Raw genomic sequence first — 20,237 nt, 5'->3', positions numbered from 1 at the left:
TCTGAGCCACCAGGACTTCATTAAACAGTAGTTCGGTTTCCTCAGACCTAGAAAGAAGACTCTCAATTGAATGTCCTTACTGGAGCTGATTCCTCAGGTTTTCAGGAAAACTGGAAACCCCTTTAATGGACTCCAGAAATCTCCATACTACCTTCTCCATGCAAAATTCACTGCAGAAACTTCAGCCTGCTGAATCTATTCTTAGATGCTCACTGAGTTTCACAGGTGTTGCCACAGCTGCTGCTGCTACCCTAGAACAGCTTTGTGTATTGCAGTCTGCAAACTGATTCTGATGAGTTGTGAAGGCTCATGCTCTGTGGGTTTACCTTTAATCAAACTAGACCCTGAGGATGTATGGATTCCCTGTAGAACGTACAGATTGGGTGTCACTGAGGGTTAAAAATGAGAATGAAGACTAAGTACTTACATAGAGCCTGGCTCAGGGTAAGCACTCAATAAATATTACCACTTCCTAATATTTCTGCTGTCAGATGGACTGCATAAATTTTTCCTTTGATCCTGACCCAAAAAGACCTATACTCTCTCTTTCTCTCTCTTTCTATATATATGTAAATTTAATCACTGGAAATATAAAAGTATCTTAATCCTCTAAACTAATTCCACTACTTCAATTATTTTTGATTAATTATAATCTGACAGAAACATATTTTTTCATAGAATGCCAAAACTCAATGTATTTAATTCACAACATTCAGATTGCAGAGGCCATAAACTTGCTTTGTTGATTCAATAAGCATAATAGTACTTTAAAGCCTTCTTGAATACTAAATATTACTGCTTGTATTAGTTAACTATTACTGGGTAAGAAGTCACTCCAAAACTTAGTGGCTTAAAACAACTACCACTCATTATTTCTCATGAATTTGTGAGTTGGCCAAGTGCTCTGAACTTGCCTGATCTATCCTGGGCTCACTTTTATATTTGTGGTTAGGTGGAAGGGTGCTGGGGGATAGTCTAGCTGTTCTTGTGTTGCCTCAAATTTGTTCAAATGATGGTCATCCTGTCCAAGGGAGAAAAGATAGGTGCAAAGTCTCTTGACCAAAGTTTGGTTAAGATTAACGACTTAATTAAAATGACTAGTGAGTTGACTAAAATGGCTAATGAATGTCATTTTTGCCACATTTTATGGATCAGAAAAATATATGTTAATCCTTGAACTAAGGGATATGAAATAGACTTCATCTTTTGATGGAAGTTGCTGAAAAGTGTTATTTCAAAGCATATACAGAGACTACTATTGGGATAGTTAATGCAATCAGTCTACCACATTAGTCATTGCAGCAAAATATTTCATTTTGGGAGTCTTATGTAATTTCAATTAAAAAAGGCAGATTCTGAACTAAGGTCAAAATCACACCCCTGATTCTGTTATCACCCAGAAAGCCACAAGAAGTTACAAAACTATCGAATAATAATTTGCTTGTCTTTAAAATAGTGATAGCATGAACCTCATGTAGTTATCATGACTACATGACTACATGACCATTATATAAGATATCATAACAATAAACACCCAGAAGGATGACTGGAAAAAGGTAAATACAAAGATATTTTGAGTTAAGTTAAAATAATGAATTGTTTTTAATTTTTCTTTCTTCAATTTATTAACTAGAATCTCAATTTTCTTCTTTGTTTTCCTTCATGTATCATCTTTATACCAGATTTTTGTAATATTAACATTAATTTTATAATTTTAACATTATTGCTAAAGAAAGTTATCTTCTTTAGCAATATTCATCCTTCTGAAACATGTTTTCCAAATGATCCTTTCATCCTAATGAGTAAATATTTTGTTGTTGTTGTTTTGTGGTGGTGTTTTTTAATGGGGTTTTGTATTTCTAAGAAACAAAAACTATATTTAAACAGACCAATTTAAACAGAAAGGAAAGATATATAAGGAATACTTTAGCATTCACAGAATTGACAAAAGTATTGGGAAACCAGTGTCAGCAAATGAGGAAAGAAATGTACAGCAAAATCATATCAGAAACAGTCTCTAATAGCTTTAGTTCAACTCACAGGCTCTTAACCATACCAAAGATCCCCACTGAACACATATTTTTTAATTGAGATAATATCAGTTTATAACATTATATGAGTTTCATGTGTACACATCATACTTCTTAATCTGTATACCCTACAGTGTGAATAATTTTTGTCTCCTCTGAGTCTCATGTCAAACCCCCAAGATCCAAAATTCTAAGCTAGAGCATCTGATAGACTGAGCCTAGGTCACATAGCCCCACCACAAGTATTAGAAAACTGTAAAAGAGACTCTCTGCCCCATCTGTCTTACACTGTGGAAAGAAGGGCCTTGACATTAAACTTTCTTGAGGTCCAGTCAAATAAGAAGGATGTTTGGATGCTAGGAAGACCAAAACAAATGCTCACTTCAATCTACCCCCTTAGTTGTTCAACATCCACAGTTCTCTTTTTCTCATATTGTATTTCAAAAAAGAATTCTAGAGTTCAGTATAAGGCAATTTTGTCTTATGTATACTCACTCTCTTGACAAAGGAGGCACCCAACAGTTCAGCTCTGATTAATATCCATTATTCTCTCAATCTTTTGTGATTCTCATCTCAATATTCTGAAACCTGTGGAGGAGAAACAAAATTGTAACCACAAACCTCCCAGGGGTAGGTATTCTGTTAGTTCACAGTTGGTGATCAATAATTTGTACACTTATGGCTGATTCATGTTGATGTTTGACAGAAAACAACAAAATTCTGTAAAGCAATTATCCTCCAATTAAAAAAATAAATAAATTATTTTTTTCCCAAAAGATTTGGATATTTCCCATTTCCCAGTATAGTACAGTTCCTTTGTAAACTGTTACTGATCTCTGAGAAAAGATGGGAGAAATATTCACCAAGTATATATTTGATGTGATTTCAGAATGTTTCCCAATGAGTCTGGCTCCCTCAAAGTGTAATAGACTCGGAGCTTGACAACACTTTCAGATATGAGAATTGGGATGAATGGCTGCAACAGTCTAATATTATGATCCCATTAGCTTCTCTCATATAGCTTTTATTAAAAAAAAAAAATGCTAGCTGTTCAGCAAAATAGGCATCCTTTTCTCCCCAGGACCACAGCAAGTTTACAGTTTTGCTCCCTGCAACTGCATGTGGCCACATGACAGAATTCTAGTCAAGCAAATGTTACTTTAAATGCTGTCTACTACTTCTAGATTTGGCTCATAAAAACCTCTCACTCCTTCATATTCTTTTCCCTTTCAGAGTATCCCAGGATCCCCCATGGAAACTGCATGTTGAGGTTGGCAGTAATCCTTCATCCTGGATTACTGAACAGCTCTGTAGAATCTATGTTCTTCTTCAGCCTCTATCCTGGAACCATCTATAATTGATATTTGGGAAAGAAATACATTTTTTGAGTGTTGAGGATTATATATTTGTGCATATATTTGGTGTGAGTGTGTGCTTATACTTGGTACATATTTTCACAGTCTGTCCTACCCTAAGTAATATAATCTTTAGTGTACTGCACATATATTGTGATTCTATGAAACTCTATAACCAGCTGCTGCTGCTGCTGCTAAGTCGCTCCAGTCGTGTCTGACTCTGTGAGACCCCATAGACGGCAGCCCACCAGGCTTCCCCATCCCTGGGATTCTCCAGGCAAGAACACTGGAGTGGGTTGCCATTTCCTTCTCCAATGCATGAAAGTGAAAAGTGAAAGTGAAGTCGCTCAGTCGTGTCTGACTCTTCGAGACCCCATGGACTGCAGCCCACCAGGCTCCTCTGTCCATGCGATTTTCTAGGCAAGAGTACTGGAGTGGCTTGCCATTGCTTTCTCCGCTATAACCAGTTAGCAACTATCAAAAATCTATAATCATTTTAATTATCACAAATACTTTCATTATCTCATCATAACTTTCCCGCTTTGCCTCAGATTCCTATCAGGAAGCTCATTTCAACTTTATATTCTCCCATGAATATATAGTGTTTATTAAAAAAACTAAAGTGAAAACCAAAATGAAAAACAGCTATCAAAGCACTTTTCAAAGCTTTGGCAAGCACCTCCTCACTTTTCATGGACTTTCATGGGGTATATAGTAAAAACAAACAAACAAAAAAAGAGTAGGTCACAAATGATAAATATTCTCTAGCATTTCTACTTATGGAATCTTTGAATTCCGTTATACCAAGAAAAATATTTTAATTCAAGAAAATATCTTATTTCAACTTCATTTGGTGTGTATTTTAATTGAGTTCAGGTTTTTGTCAGCAAGCTATATGATTAAATATTTCCAGCTGTTAGAACTAGCAATAATTATTTCAGGACATTGAATGTCTTATCATGCCTATAAATAGGTAAAAGTTAAAAATCGAGAGATAAGTAATGAAGATTTTTTTTGAAGAAATAATTTCTTTAGATTAAGGACTTGCAGCATCTATAAGCAAGGAAAAAGAGTCACAATCAAGGGAAGAAGGACTTCAAATAGCAAGGTGGGGCCCTGTGGGCTTGGGGGTCAGGATGAACAGGGTACTCTGAATCTTTCCTATTTTGGCCCAACACCAGTTCTTAGATTTCTGCTTTACTCTAATCAAAGCTCTCATTTTCCTGGAAGAGATCTGATGATTAACTGAAATCAATGGATGTTACAATTTGGCAAACTATAGATTCAAATTTTGCATTTGATTCTTAGCTCTTGCAGGCCTGAAACTATAGCTGTAATATGATCAGAGAAAATATGGGGATTTAGAATGTGCATTAAGAATTTGGGATTTTTGAGCTTGCCATTCTCTTTTTTAAGCTGCCCATTGTCCTAAAAAATAGTCAATGGACTCCATCATTCTCGAATTCTATTTTTGCTGTTCTAAAGCAGAAGCAACTCGATATTATGCAGCTTTGCTTTCAAAGGACAATTTATTTTGGGAGTACACAGTTGATAATTTAATTAGAAAATCCATACTTTCAAGTTACAGTCTGCCAGAATTATATTCCTGAAACCCAGAAGGATTATGCTTATTTTCAGGCCCAAATAGGCAAGATAACTAATTTCAAATTCTTTGAACATTCATTTCCTCTCCTGTACTTAATAGTACTATTCAGTGTTCTTGTTTCTAAACAACAGAAACATCTCAGGTTAACCTGCTCAGCGAGTAAATTCATCTAGCGACTATGGGCTGGGAAAGATATCAACAAGGGGTCTGGAGAACCAGCTTTCAGAATGGGCAGAGAAAACAGGAGAAAAGCACAGCCTAGATAAACTCTTAGGCCTGTCTCGTTAGGCCTGCTGGGCCTGTCTGACATGTTTTTGGTATCACTACCACTAGACATTGCTTTAGTTCTTAAATGGCTCCACTGAACTCTGCTAAAGAATGATATTGCTGTACTCTGCTCTTCCATGTAGATGCATTTAGTATTTTGATTACTCCTTGTATGATGTAATACTCCCAGATGATAAGACATTTGGAGGAGGAGAAGTACTGAATTACAAGTACGCACTACAGTAATTGAGTAATGAAAGAGTAATTAGGCCTTAGGTGTTTTAATCCTCCTTATATCATTTTGTCTAACTGATGCAAAATGCTCTGATCGTAAGTGAAAATTCTGGTCAAATTATCCCAAATGTGATTGTCAGGAATCAAACAACTTTACAGGAACTCTCACCTAACCTATGCCCTAGGTTTTCCCCCATTGTCAAGTAACTATTTATTTATTTAATTTTTATTTTACATTGGAGCATAGTTGAATAATACTGTTGTGTTAGTTTCTGGTGTACAGCAAAGTGATTCAATTATACATACACATGTATATATATTATTTTCAAATTCTTTTCCCATTATGGTTATCAAAAAATATGGAGCAGAATTCCCTATGCTATCCATAGGTCACTGTTGGTTATCTATTTTAAATAAAGCAGTGTGTACATGTTAGGTGTCTATTCAAGTCTCGAACCAGACAACAGTCATGTTTACTGGAAGCAGGATCACTGTTCATTTAAAGATCATGGTCATGCTTTCTTCTCCCTGTCTCCTCTCTTCAGGGGTTCACACTTCCTTGTGTATGCTCATCATTGCTTTAGGGTTTAACTAAAATGATAATGATCTCAAAATCTAATTTAAGGATTAAGAGAGAGGCCCCATTTAGTAATCCTCCTCCCAATCTATATTCTCCTTCCTAAATTTACCTGAGCTCAGGATTGGGAGGTATTAAGCTACTTTGCCCCTGGGTAAAATGGTATCTTTGCCCCGTGTTTTCTTTTTTTTTTTCCTTTTTTTAAAATTTTTATTGGAGGCTAATTATTTTACAATATTATATTGGTTGGTTTTGCAATACACTGACATGAATCCGCCCCGGGTGTACATGAGTTCTCCCTCCCGAACCCCCCTCCCACATCCCTCCTCCCCTTATCCTCCCTCTGGGTCATCCCCGCTTACCAGCCCTGAGCATCCTGTAACATGCATCGACCCTGAACTGGTGATTTGTTTCACATATGATAATATACATGTTTCAATGACATTCTCCCAAACCATCCCACCCTCACCCTCTCCCACAGAGTCCCAAAGACTGTTCTATACATCTGTGCCTCTTGCTGTCTCGTAAACAGGGTTCTCATTTGCATCTTTCTAAATTCCATATATATGCGTTAGTATATTGTATTGGTGTTTTTCTTTCTGACTTACTTCACTCTGTATAATAGGCTCTAGTTTCATCCACATTATTAGAACTGGTTCAAGTGCATTCTTTTTAATAGCTGAGTAATACTCCATTGTGTATATGTACCAAAGTTTTCTTATCCATTCATCTGCAAATGGGCATCTAGGTTGCTTCCATGTCCTGGCTATTATAAACAGTGCTGCAGTGAACATTGGAGTACATGTGTCTCTTTCAATTCCGGTTTCCTCGGTGCGTATGCCCAGGAGTGTGATTACTGGATCATATGGCAGTTCTATTTCCAGTTTTTTGAGGAATCTCCACACTGTTCTCCATAGTGGGTGTACTAGTTTGCATTCCCACCAACAGTGTAAGAGGGTTCCCTTCTCTCCACACCCTCTCCAGCATTTATTGCATGTAGACTTTTGGATAGCAGCCATTCTGAATGGTGTGAAATGGTATCTCATTGTGGTTTTGATTTGCATTTCTCTGATTATGAGGGATGTTGAGCATTTTTTCATGTGTTTGTTAGCCATCTTTATGTCTTCTTTGGATAAATGTCTGTTTAGTTCTTTGGCCCATTTTTTGATTGTTATATGTACCAATAGTTCATTGCTTTTTATTGCTGAGCTAGATTATGTGGTTTAAATGTGCTAGAGTTTGTTTAACCATTCACCAGTTGAAGCACATCTGTGTGTTACTAATGTTGGCCTTGTACAAATATAGCTACTGTAAACATTCATGTACAGATTTTGTGTGAACATAAGTTTTCATATCTCTGGAGTAAAGGCCCAGAATTGAAATTGCTGGGTTGGATGGTAGTTGAATGTTTAATTTATTAAGAAACTGCTGAATTGTTTTCCAGAGTGACTATAAATTTTTTTAGTCCCACCAGAAATGTATGAGAGATCTAGTTTCTCGGCATTCTTGCTTTGGGTTCATTTTGCCTTTCTTTTTATAAGTTTTCAAGGTGGGGCTTAATTATCAATTTGAGACTCTTTGTTCTCTCCAATACATGCATTTAGTGCTATAAATCTCCCTCTCAGCACCGTTTTAGCTGTACTCCAAAAATACTTATGTGTTCTATTTTTTAACTGAGTCTAGTCACAGAATTTTAATTATTATACTTGATGGTTCTAAAATTTATATTAGGATTTTCATATCTTCTATTTAATTGTTAAAACTTCCTAGTTCTTTGCTGAGACTTCCTATATTTGCATTTGTTTGTATCCTGTTCATAACTGCTTATAGAAGCATTTTTATGATGGATGCTTCAAGGACTTTATAATTCTAACATTATTTTTACCATGTTATTAATATCTATTGATTGTCTGTTTTGATTCAGTTGGAGCCCGGAAAGGGTATAAGTTCAGTTCAATCACTCAGTCATGTCTGACTCTTTGCAACCCCATGGATTGCAGCATGCCAGGCCTCCCTGTCCATCACCAACTCCCATAGTTTACCCAAATTCATGTCCATTGAGTTGGTGATGCCATCCACCCATCTTATCCTCCGTCATCCCCTTTTCCTCCTGCACACAATCTTTCCCAGCATCAGTGTCTTTTCAGATGAGTCAGCTCTTCACATCAGGTGGCCAAAGTATTGGAGTTTCACCTTCCACATCAGTCCTTCCAATGAACAACCAGGACTGATATCCTTTAGGATGGACTGGTTGGATCTCCTTGCAGTCCAAGGGACTCTCAAGAGTCTTCTCCAACACCACAGTTCAAAAGCATCAATTCTTCAGCGCTCAGCTTTCTTTAGAGTCCAGCTCTCACATCCATATATGACTACATATCCATATATGACCATAGCCTTGACTAGATGTAGCTTTGTTGGCAAAGTAATGTCTCTGCTTTTTAATATACTATCTAGGTTGGTCATAGCTTTTCTTCCAAGGAGTGTCTTTTTATTTCATGGCCACAGTCACCATCTTCAGTGATTTTGGAGCCCCCAAAATAAAGTCTGCTACTGTTTCCACTCTTTCTCCATCTATTTACCATGTAGTGATGGGATCAGATGTCATGATCTTCATTTTCTGAATGTTGAGTTTTAAGCCAACTTTTTCACTCTCCTCTTTCACTTTCATCAAGAGGTTCTTTAGTTCTTCACTTTCTGCCATAAGTGTGGTGTCATCTGCATATCTGAAGTTATTGATATTTCTCCCAGCAATCTTAATTCTAGCTTGTGCTTCATCCAACCCAACGTTTCTCATGATGTACTCTGCATATAAGTTAAATAAGCACAGTGACAATATACAGCCTTGACGTACTACTTTTCCTATTTGGAACCAGTCTGTTGCTCTATGTCACTGTAATTGTTGCTTCCTGACCTGCATACAGGTTTCTCAAGAGGCAGGTCAGGTGGTCTGGTATTCCCATCTCTTTCAGAATTTTCCACAGTTTATTGTGATCCACATAGTCAAAGGCTTTGGCATTGTCAATAAAGCAGAAATAGATGTTTTTCTGGAACTCTCTTGCTTTTTCTGCAATCCAGCAGATGTTGGCAATTTTATCTCTGGTTCCTCTGCCTTTCTAAAACCAGCCTGAACATCTGGCAGTTCACGCATTGCTAAAGCCAGGCTTGGAGAATATTGAGCATTACTTTGCTAGCATGTGAGATGAATGAAATTGTGTGAAATTGGAAACATGTGAAATAGTGTGAAATGAGTGAAATTGGAAAACTGACCTTTTCCAGTCCTGTGGCCACTGCTTAGTTTTCCAAATTGCTGACATATTGAGTGCAACACTTTCATAGCATCATCTTTTAGGATTTGAAATAGCTCAACTGGAATTCCATCACCTCCACTAGCTTTATCCGTAGTTATTCTTCCTAAGGCCCACTTGACTTCACATTCCAGGTTGTCTGGCTCTAGGTGAGCCAGACAATCACACCGTCATGATTATAGGGGTCCTGAAGATTTTTTTGGACAGTTCTTTTGTGTATTCTTGTCATCTCTTCTTGATATCTTCTGCTTCTGTTAGGTCTGCTTCTATTAGGTCTTTTCAGTAGGTCTGTTAGAATTGTATAGTACATGTGGTCACAAAGAGTCAGACATGATAGATTTTCACTTTCACATGTTCATTGTTCATTTTATGCCAAAAACTCACCAGTGGCCAGAGGATTGGAATAGGTCAGTTTTCATTCCAATCCCAAAGAAAGGCAATGCCAAAGAATGCTCAAACTACTGCACAATTGCACTGATCTCACACACTAGCAAAGAAATGCTCAAAATTCTCCAAGCCAGGCTTCAACAATATCTGAACTGTGAACTTCCAAATGTTCAACTGGTTTTAGAAAGGCAGAGGAACCAGATATCAAATTGGCAACATCCTCTGGATTGTAGAAAAAGCAAGAGGGTTCCAGAAAAACATCTATTTCTGCTTCATTGACTATGCTAAAGCCTTTGACCGTGTGGATCACGATAAACTGTGGAAAATTCTGAAAGAGATGGGAATACCAGACCACCTGACCTGCCTCTTGAGAAGTCTGTATGCAGGTCAGGAAGCAACAGTTAAAAATGGACATGGAACGACAGACTGGTTCCATATAGGAAAAGGAGTACGCCAAGGCTGTATATTTTCACTGTGCTTATTTAACTTATATGCAGAGTACATAATGAGAAATGTTGGGCTGAATGAAGCACAAGCTAGAATTAAGATTGCTGGGAGAAATATCAATAACCTCAGATACGCAGATGATACCACACTTATGGCAGAAAGTGAAGAAGAACTAAAGAATGTCTTGATGAAAGTGAAAGAGGAGAGTGAAAAAGTTGGCTTAAAAACCCAACAATCAGAAAATGAAGATGATGGCATCTGCTCTCGTCACTTCATGGAAAATAGATGGTGAAAGTGGAAACAGTGCCAGGCTTTATTTTGGGGGGCTCCAAAATCACTAAAGATGGTGACTCCGGCCATGAAATAAAAAGATACTTGCCCCTTGGAAGAAAAGCTATGACCAACCTAGATAGTATATTAAAAAGCAGAGACATTACTTTGCCAACAAAGCTACATCTAGTCAAGGCTATGGTGTTTCCAGTAGTCATGGATGGTTGTGAGAGTTGGACTCTAAAGAAAGCTGAGTGCAGAAGAATTGATGCTTTTGAACTGTGGTGTTGGAGAAGACTCTTGAGAGTCCTTTGGACTGCAAGGACATAGTTCATCCTAAAGGAGCTCAGTCCTGTTTGTTCATTGGAAGTACTGATGTTGAAGCTGAAACTCCAATACTTTGGCCACCTGATGGGAAGAACTGATTCTTCTGAGAAGACCCTGATGCTGGGAAAGATTGAAGGCAGGAGGAGAAGTAGACGACAGAGGATGAGATGGTTGGATGTCATCACCAACTCAATGGATATGAGTTTGGGTAAACTCAGGGAGTTGGTGATGGACAGGGAGCCCTGGCATGCTGTGGTCTGTGGGGTGACAAAGAGTCACACACGACTGAGTGACTGAAGTGAACTAGAAATAGATTTACAGACATAGAAATCAAACATGTTATCAAAAAAGATAGTGGGGGGGGAGGGAGAAATTAGGAGTTTGGGATTAGTATATACATGTTACTATATATAAAATAGATAAACAAGAACCTACTATATAGTACATGGAACTATATTCATTATCATGTAATAAGCTATAACATAAAACAATCTGGAAAAGAATATACACACACATCCGACTTACTTTGCTATACTCCTAAAACTAACATGATGCTGAAAATTAGCTATACTTAAATTTTTAAAATGCTTAAAAAATAGAGGCACAAGTGTAAGTGTGTCAAAACCAAAATTTTAATTTTCAAAGAGTGAAAGCTCAATATTTTTAAAATTTTATCAAGGTGTTTCTTCACTATTTAGCGTGGGAGCTGAGTTATACAGTAGTTTATGGGTTTTAAAATTTGACAGGTTAATATACAAATCTCTATCCTGTTACTAACATATGATTGTGCCTTTCCTTTAAATTAGGTATGCTGATATCTGTGTTGTTGGTTGGATAGATATGCAAAGTATGAGGCATATCATAAGATTCAATCAATGAATATTATATACTGTCAATGAAGAAATACTCCACTGAGTCTATTTTGTGCCACCTCACAGAAAAGTGGGTTCCAAAACACAAAAACCCTTATCTTAAAAAAAGATTTCCATTCGATAGGAATGTCATAAAGCATATAAAGAACTATTGCACATGATAGCAAACAATAATTACTATAAGAAAACAGAAAAAAAATGCTTTAAAAGAGAAGAGCATGTAAACACTTTCTTGCTGTTAAGTTTAAGAAGACTTCAGGAAACATATGACATATGAGTTAGATCTCTGAAAATGTTAACATTTCAAAATACAGTGATGAAGGAAGCTATTCCCTGGAGAGAAAACAGAATGAGAAGTTATGTATACCAAAATTTTTAGGAAAAAAGGTAGCATTGAATAGATTAGAATATAAGTAACAGGAATTGGCATGCTGATTTATAAAGGTAAAATGGGACCAGGTTATTTCACCTCAATTTGGTAGCTAGGAGGAATATTTTGTGCCTTTGAAGCAGGGCAATATCTAGATAATTTGTGATACTTCATCTAAAAGTGTCTGTACTATATATTAGAATGGTATGAAAATGGAGACTAGGAGCTAAATTAATACAAAAAAATTCAATACAGAAGCATATAGGATGTGGGATAAAAAAGGACTTTGCAAGGGACTTGGGATAAAAAGGATCAAAGTTCATTTTAGTATTAGCCCATACAAGCAAACCTACCATCACGGATATATCTTGTCTGGATTTTTAGCACTAACATCTTCTGGACTGTTCTTTCTACATTTCCAAATGTTTTTGAAAATTATGACCTAAGAAAGTATCTTACTTTTGCCAGGTTTGTTTCAGTGTTCTGTACATCAGTTTACTCATTAGTCAATCTCTTATTTTATTCAATAAATAATAATTTCCTTGTTCTAGGTATTTTATTTGGTGCTAAGAAGACAAAGATGAATAAGACATAGACCTTGCCCCAAATAATAACATAATCTATTATATATACGTATACACACACACACACACACACACTCCTAAGTTACATTATATACTATATACACAAAGTATACATTCCAAAACTGTGTAAGGAGGTTAATCAAAATATAAATTATAAAACAGTGTGAGGGTGTTAATGAATTCTTGCAGATTAGTTGATGACTATACACTGCTTCTCTCTCACTGTAACATTACAAGTCCATAAATAATTTACAGCATAATAATTTTATAATTCATGTTCTCCAATGATTATGTTACAATGAGATCTGCTTTTCATGTTTATATTCTCTACTGGAAATACAAAGTAACCTAACAAGCTATAAAAGTGATTTTAAAGGGTACAACTTTTCTTATTTCAAGAGGCAGTTTTTCTTTTATTAAAGATGTACAACTACATTGTCATTTAATGTTAGAATTGGAGAGAGTTTGAAGGAAAACCAAAGCTTAGAGTATGAATAAGATATTTTTTTTTGAATCACCATACAACACTTATTAAACACATACTTATTCAGTCCTTAGTCATGAAAAATTTAATTTGCATAAGATGCATGCTGCATGCATGCATTCTAAGTCACCTCAGTCATGTCTGACTCTGTTGAGGATATAATAAATTTTTGGATATCATGTGTTTGAAGTTCCTGGGGTCACACAGTTGTATGATGCTCTCCAGCTCTCTTGAGGTAGCCAGAATTTTAACCTAGACTCTGAGATTCCTATCCTCTCATCTATATGCCCTTTAAAATCCCAGAAGAGTGAATATGATGAGATATCATTCCCCTTATTAGGTTACTGATCAGTTGACTTTGATTTAAAACCTTGATTTAAATCATATCTTTAGTTGGCTTAATCTAAACAGGTCAGCCCTCTAAAAGAAGATGAAGTGACAGAGAGACATTCTTCTGTTGGCATCAAAGATGAAGTAAACTGATACGATAAAGAGAAAGAGGCCACAAGGCAAAGAACTGAAGGAAGGCCTTCAGAGGCTGAGAGCAGGCTCTAGTTTATAGCTAGCAAGAACAAGCAATAACTTCAGTCAGAACAGTAAGGAAATTAAATTTTCCCTCCCTTAATGAGTTTGCAAGAGAATGCTAAGCCTCAGAAGAGATTGCAGGTTTGGGCTTCCCAGATGGTGCTAGTGGTAAAGAACCTGCCTGCCAATGCAGGAGATGTAAGAGACATGAGTTTGATCCCTGGGTGAGAAAGATTCCCTGGAGAAGAGCATGGGAACCCACTCTGGTACTCTTGTCTGGAGAATCTCATGGACAGAACACTTGGCGGGATCCAGTCCATAGGGTCAAACAGAGTCAGACACAATTGAAGCGACTGAGCATGCGCGCAGGCACCAACACCTTAATTTCAACCTTGTGAGACCCCAGAAGAGGATCCAGTTAATGCTCACATGGACTACAGACCCATGAAATCTCTCAACTCATAATTTTTGATTTATGTACTAAATTTGTGGTAACCTGTTATGCAGAAATAGAAAATACACATACTCAACAGTTAGCTTTGGAAGAAGAGATAGGAAATTTTTGTCTGATTTATGTTTTCCTCTGGCTTGAAGGCAAATTAATGGCTCAGTAGAGAAGAAATTTAAAAAAGGGGATTTATTTTGCAAGAAAAAGAGTTAAAAAGAGAGCTCTTAAAAGAGTTAAAAAGAATCACAATAAAGGTTGATAATAGGTGTGATAAGTACAAAGTTTGAGAGAATTAAAAGAGTGGGAAGCCTTGGTTACACAGTAGGCACTGAAATATGAGTGCAGTGGTGAAACAGATATAAATGCTACCATTAGGTATAGGAGACAGGCCTACGAAAAGCTCTGGCAAAAGAATTAAACAATCTTGCTGAGAGGACAGGATTCCAGAATGTGACTCCTGAAGGAATCCAAGAAGGAACAAAAAAATCTTCAAAGGAGGATGTACGCCTGGGGATGGGAAACCAACAGACTGTTCCTGTCTTTGGCACCTGGGAGGCACATAAAGATTAACTGGGTCTTTGTACTTGAGGCAGAAAAACAGGGATACAAAAATGTTAAATGTTAACTGCACAGGATTGTCATTGAAGGCCACTTGGCTTGCTATGCTCATGTAAACATGTACAAGTAAGTCTCAAAAAGTATAAAAAAGTGGACTTGAGATAGTTGCACACCTTCACCTCATGGGGGTGCTGGTGGTAACTTTCTTGAGTGTTTCTCATTCTTTCACTGCACACTTTCAGGAACCTGTGCTGTTGAGCTAGACTCCACAATTAGAAGTTGATAATAGAAGTGAACTACTTATGTGAAGTATGTAGATGATGGTTGAGATAGAGCCATTGTCTACCTGAATCTTGAAGATATTCATGATGATGGCAGAAAGGAGGAAAAAATAAATATTATGATCCAGGTGCCAACATCCTTAGCAGGCAGCAGGATAGTGAAAGTGAAAGTCGCTCAGTCAGGTTAGTAGAGGTCTATAACTAAAGCATTGTTTTGAGTTGAACTGTATAGCTCCCCAGCCCAATTTCTATATTGAAGCCCTAACCCCCAGTAATCTTTGGATGTGAATGTATTTGGCAGTAAGGTCTGTAAAGGGGTAATTAGGTTTAAACAAGATCTAAAGGGTGGGTGCTAACCCAATATGACCAGTGTTGTTCTAAGAAGAGGTTAGGACAAAAGAAAGACACAGAGGGAAACCCAAGCAAAGACACAAGGAGAAGACACAACCATCAACAAACCAAGAAACCTCAGAAGAAGCCAACCTGCTGGCATCTCAGTCTCAAACTTCTGATCTTTAAAAACATGAGAATGTAAATTTCTGTGATTCAAGCCGCCAAGTCTGGGTACTTATTACAAAAGCCTTTGAAAACTATTAAAATTATTAGATGGAGTAAAAGATGCCTATTGATGTGCCAGCATATTCTAATATAGCCTTTGACCCTGAGTAGGTTGTGGGTAAATACATCAGTTCTTGTTTTGCCTACACTTCCACATAAGAAGAATTGATTGTAGGAATAATCATGAAATAAAAATAGTGGCTCTCATGGGTCCCAATTTCTTCTGAATTTTTTTGTCCATTGCTAGTGAGATGTTTCCTTATACAATTCTTCACAGGTCACTCATTTTATTGCATTATTGGACTTAGACTTTTCCCTTCTCCCTAGAAAAATGCACCATCATATCTTAGCAAAATACTTAAGCAGAAATTACATGGTTGGGGATAAAAGAATAATTTTTCCAAAGGTAGATATTTAAGATGTACAACAGCTATCATTTCAGATTAGCTCCCTGGGTTGGGAAGATCCCCTGAAGAAGGAAACAGCTACTCACTCCACTATTCTGACCTGGAGAATTCCATGGACTGCACAGTCCATGGGGTCACAAAGAGTCAGACATGGCTGAGCGACTTTCATTTTCACTTTCTCCCCAAATCCACTCTTTTAAATACTGTTTTCAGGGTGCCTCCTGGACTATAAGGTCTCTCATAACTCTGAAAGGAAAGATTAATTTCCTCCTAAAATCCTCTATTATATTCGTAATTATAATTTGGTCAAAGATGGAGAAATTTTTCCCAATTTATTTATTTATTTATTTTTACTGTGGCTTGAAGCTGAAACAATGGCTCACTATAGAAGGAAAAAAGAGAAATATTTTTATTAAGAGGAAAAATAAAGAGTTGAGAAACAAAAAATCACAATAAGAACTAAGAAAAATTGTGATAAGAATAAAGTTTGAGAGAATTAGAAGATTTTGAGAAACTTTTGGGAGTGTGTATAAATCATAAATGTTTATGCAGGTATTGGGTCATAATGCTAAGTGTGGTTCTTATATGTAAAACTGTAAGACATTTAATGTTAAAAGTCTCTTTCATGTTGCAAAGAAAAGCAGATTTCTTCAATTAAAGGGAGCTCATTACCAGGATGTGCAACAGGGCTTTAAATTGGAAAGTTTCAACTAAGGCATCAATCTATAATAGATGCTTCACTCCAAAAGAGGTACATGTTTTTTCTTTTTTTCAAAGTTTTAAATTAAACTGACAGAAACTAGTTATATGACTTTGAACCCTGTTACTATTAGCAGTAGTAAATAAGGTCCAATACTTTGGCCACCTGATGCAAAGAACAGACTCATTGGAAAAGACCGTGATGCTGGGGAAGACTGAGGGCAGGAGGAGAAGGGGGTGACAGAGGATGAGATACTTGGATGCATCATTGACTCAATGGACATGAATTTGAGCAAGAGAGTAAGTTGGTGAAGGACCAGAAAGCCTGGCATACTACAGACCATGGAGTCACAAAGAGTTGGACACAACTGAATGACTGAACAATAACAAATAAAGGTCAAAAGAGTAAAGAGGATTTTTTTGAAAGTAGTCATTGCAATTTTGGCCTTCTCACCCATATACACACACATAACATATCTGAAGCCTCTCACCACAGCAGCTTGTAACTGTACTTTGATGACAGGAGATTAGACATGAAAACTGTGGCATAAATTTCAATCTGAAGTAACTGCAGGGACCCTAGTCAACTTTTGGATAGACTCTCGGGAGCAGAGGTGGAGAAAGTAATCGTATGGCCAATTTAAGATGTTCTGTGTACATGAAGGGGCTTCCCTGGTGGCTCGGATGGTAAAGAATCCACCTGCAATGGAGGATACCTGGGTTTGATTCCTGGGTTGGGAAGATCCCCTGGAGGAAGGCATGGAAGCACACTCCAGTATTCTTGCCTGGAGAATCCTCATGGACAGAGGAGCCTGGTAGGCTACAGTCTCTGGGGTTCTAAAGAGTTGGGCAAGAATGAGTGGCTAAACATGGCATGGTGTACAGGAAGAAAGTCAGAATTAGAGAGACTCAGCCAGAAAAATCTCCAGTAAATCCACAAAAAATGCCTCCACGTGAATCAGCTGTCAACATTTGCCAGGCTCAGAGAAGCTAAAATCCCTTAACACTAGGACCTCTGCAACAGCAATGGAGAGAGAAAAGGCAGGCATTTGGCTGCAGAGCAAGGAGGCACCATAATGGGTGGGTACGGAGAGAAAGAGCCCAACGCCTGTCCCAGGAAGCTGCTCCAAGGTCTCCAGTTGGCAAGCAAGGGGGAGAAGAGGCGATTTACCTTCAGATCTAGTTGGAGTTCTGGTCATTATATGTAACCAGGTTTTATCTATATCAGCCATGTCATTGAGACCACATTTGCTGTTCAAATTGATTCTGAGTTTCTCTTCTCTCAAGAGTGATCAGAAAAGTCATAGGACTGCCTGTTTGTTATGACTTTCTTCAAATTCTCCTTTAGTTTGCAGATACATAAGAAAATAAGAAAGAGCTGGAGACAGTGTCAGTGCAGTGGCCATACTTTCAGACATCCCTGTAGATGGGATTGTCTCAAGGGAACATAGAAGCTCATTTTCACTCCAGATATTCCATAATGGGAAGGGTGTGGCCACTGCTCACTGACCCAGGGATGCTGTCTGTTCTGGTGTTGTTTCCAGGTCTGCTTTCCTTCTAGTCTATTTTCTACTCATGCCCTTGATACATTTCTGGTCTATTATTGCCCGCTGTGTGCTAAGTCGCTTCAGTTGTGTCTAACTTTTTTGTCACCTTATAGACTGTCACCAGGCTCCTCTGTCCATGGGATTCTCCAGGCAAGAATGCTGGAATGGGTAGCTGTTCCCTTCTCCAAGGGATCTTCCCGACTCAGGGACTGAACCTGCATCTCTTAGTCTCCTGCATTGCCAGGCAGGTTCTTCACCACTAGCACTACCTGGGAAGACTTATTGCCCACCTAGTCCTCAGCTATTTCTTCTGTGTACACCTCAGTCTTCTGTGTTCTGCATTGTTATGTTAGTTGGCCTCTCTCAAACCCTTCAAAACCAGAAACTTCAGGGTAATCTGTAACTACTCAGTATAAGACCTTCTCATGCCCAGAACTCTTACTCTAAGTCACTTGATGGATAATTGTTTAGTCCAGAGGGTCCCAAAATGTTTTTTCTCATGGTTTACATCTATTGGTGGTTATTATATTAGATACTAAAACAATTTAAATACTTATTTATTTTAAACTAAATAAAATATATTTCATGTTCATATAACTAGTATATTGCTACAAAAAACACTAAACTTTCCAAAATACCATATTTAATAAAAGTATAGTCTTATAGTTTTGCAAATCTCTTTGGATTCTCATACCTGCTTCTGAATTAAACCTGTTGTGTATGTTGTTTTTAATTGGCGTACATGAAGAAAACCTAACCTTACACAGAAACTGTGAGGTTGGAACCCCTGAACTGTATTATGCACTATATACACACATATAGACACACACATATATACAGGCACACACGTATATAGCTATGTATATATATATTAGTTCAGTTCAGTTCAGTTCAGTTCAGTCGCTCAGTCGTGTCCGACTCTCCGTGACCCCATGAATCACAGCACGCCAGGCCTCCCTGTCCATCACCAACTCCCGGAGTACACTCAAACTCATGTCCACAGAGTCGGTGATGCCATCCAGCCATCTCATTCTCCGTCGTCCCCTTCTCCTCCCGCCCCCAACCTTTCCCAGCATCAGAGTCTTTTCCAGTGAGTCAACTCGTCTCATGAGGTGGCCAAAGTATTGGAGTTTCAGCTTTAGCATCAGTCCCTCCAATGAACATCCAGGATTGATCTCCTTTAGAATGGACTGGTTGGATCTCCTTGCAGTATAAGGGACTCTCAAGAGTCTTCTCCAACACCACAGTTCAAAAGCATCGATTCTTCGGCGATCAGCTTTCTTCACAGTCCAACTCTCACATCCATACATGACCATGGGAAAAACCATTGCCTTGACTAGACGGACCTTGGTCGGCAAAGTAATGTCTCTGCTTTTTAATATACTATCAAGGTTGGTCATAACTTTCCTTCCAAGGAGCAAGCGTCTTTTAATTTCATGGCTGTAATCAGCATCTGCAGTGATTTTGGAGCCCAAAAAAACAAAGTCTGACACTGTTTCCACTGTTTTTCCATCTATTTCCCATGAAGTGATGGGACCAGATGCCATGATCTTTGTTTTCTGAATGTTGAGCTTCAAGCCAACCTTTTCACTCTCCTCTTTCACTTTCATCAAGAAAAACCCCAAAGTACATTGTATTAAAATATCAGTCATATATGATATATAACCACATATATAGCTTTACATATATAATTATAATACCAACATATACTCATGATATGATATATTAACTACCGGCAACATTTCTCTCTACATATGAGTCTCAAAATGGAAACAGAATAGCAGAGAGAAACTGTTTTAGAAGGCTGAAGTTGAACATTTCATTATAAGCATGAATGTGGGTGTGGACACTATCCTTAGGGCAGGAGTTTCAGTTTATTTCCTCTCCTGTCATTTCAAGTTTAGTCCTCAATTTTTTCATCTTCTTCCAAAAAATGTGACAGGATTGGAGTCTAGAATTCCTCCGGCCCTCATCTGTTCTAACACATAATCATTCTCATAGATCAAGTAAATGAAGCTTGTATCCCCTAGAACTGAAAATCTGGTATTAGGTTAATTTAACAGTCCCGTCTCCTTGTACAGATCCTTACTCTAGAGATA

The sequence above is a fragment of the Moschus berezovskii genome, chromosome 1, assembly GCF_049115385.1.
Source record: "Moschus berezovskii isolate FMDL1 chromosome 1, NW_MosBer_1.0, whole genome shotgun sequence".
NCBI classification, from domain to species: Eukaryota; Metazoa; Chordata; class Mammalia; order Artiodactyla; family Moschidae; genus Moschus; species Moschus berezovskii.
Note: the sequence above shows the minus strand (reverse complement) of the source record.